We start from the raw sequence: 1542 nt of genomic DNA, 5'->3' as shown, positions 1-1542 counted from the left end.
TATCCAATACATATATGATACACATACATTTATTCAGTCTGTTTTACGATTTCATACTTCTCATATGTGATTTTCGTCCGGTTTACCTTGAAGAGATTCTAACTCAAAATATTTCCATAATATGCATTTTCATAAATTTGTTGTTGGTTTTTGGGTTTCAATCGAAACAATTGTAGGGATTATATTGATTTTTATATTATAACAATAATATAATATTATGTCACTTTAAACAATCTTGAGTGCAACCCTCTATACTCTCTAGGCCATATTCTTTCACACACACACACTCACTCACACACACACTCACACACACACATAATACATACACACACACATACATTTATATATACATGTGCATGTGTGCATGAACAAATACAATTATCGATATATATGTAGATAGATATTACGCAAAAACTAACGTTATAGTAAAAGGTGTTACTATACTCTTAGCTTTAACTTCATATCTATGTATGTATGTATGTATGTATGTATGTATCTATCTATCTATGTATCTATCTATCTATATATCTATCTATCTTTCTAAACCTTGTAGTGGTACATAAATCTCAATTAAATTCAAATTAAAAAAGCTTAAACTCACTGAGGTAGGAACTTATCACCGTTTTCATGGCTTTTATGCAACACGTTGTATAGCTCTCAATCCTGAACTGTTGACCTCCTCATCGTCGCCGTCGTAGGCTTTAGCATGAGCTGTTGCTCTCTTTTTGTTTTAGGAAATTGGAATTTCGCGAATCGAAGTGCCTTCGATATGGACACAAGTGTTCATTCGGCCAAAGAATCGAAACCACTTCCTAACCGCGATCAGTCCAACTCACCAATTTCGTCCCTCTTCTTTCTTTCTTTCTTTCTTTTTTTCTCTCCTCACACACACACACACACACACACACACACACACACACACACACACACACACACACACACACACACACACATATATACGACTTATTTCAGACTGTGACCATGCTGGGACACGGTCTTGAAGGGTTTAGTCGAACAAATCAGTCCTAATATTCATTATTTTAAAGCTGGGACTTTTGTATCGGCACCATTTTGCCTCGCCACCATCTTACGAGGACATAAGTAAAGCAAACACTGTTTGTCAAGTGTTGGGGAGAGAAACATGAACTCAAAGAAAAGTACACACACAATTTCCGTCTACCAAATCCACTCATATGTGCATTGGTTGCCCCAGGGGTGTTATAGAAAACACTTGGCTAAAGTACCGCACAAACCCAAGTGAAAACCCAAGTGAAAACGAAGCGAGCTTCTTAACGATGCAGTTACGATTGAGTATAATCTATGCTGTAAGCCATGCGAATAACAAGGGTTATAGCACAATACATGTGTCAGTGTGTGAGTATATTTACACATATAGATTAGATAATATATGTTGTGCATTTCAGAGATAGCTAATTACACAGCTAAGACGTCTATACAGGTGATTATATATTCCTATCTATCTGCGCATAAGCGTGCGCAGTCACGTACACAGAAATATATATATATATATATATATATATA

The 1542-nt window shown here is 35.8% G+C and overlaps 1 protein-coding gene across 1 annotated transcript in view; it reads left to right on the top strand.

The window, feature by feature from the left end:
• LOC106880752 (protein Wnt-2b) overlaps positions 1-1542 on the top strand; it is a 183883-nt gene that overhangs the window by 13419 nt on the left and 168922 nt on the right. The window lies entirely within an intron of this gene.

The sequence above is a fragment of the Octopus bimaculoides genome, chromosome 11, assembly GCF_001194135.2.
Source record: "Octopus bimaculoides isolate UCB-OBI-ISO-001 chromosome 11, ASM119413v2, whole genome shotgun sequence".
Taxonomy (NCBI): Eukaryota; Metazoa; Mollusca; class Cephalopoda; order Octopoda; family Octopodidae; genus Octopus; species Octopus bimaculoides.
This window is presented reverse-complemented; position numbering and strand designations above follow the sequence as displayed.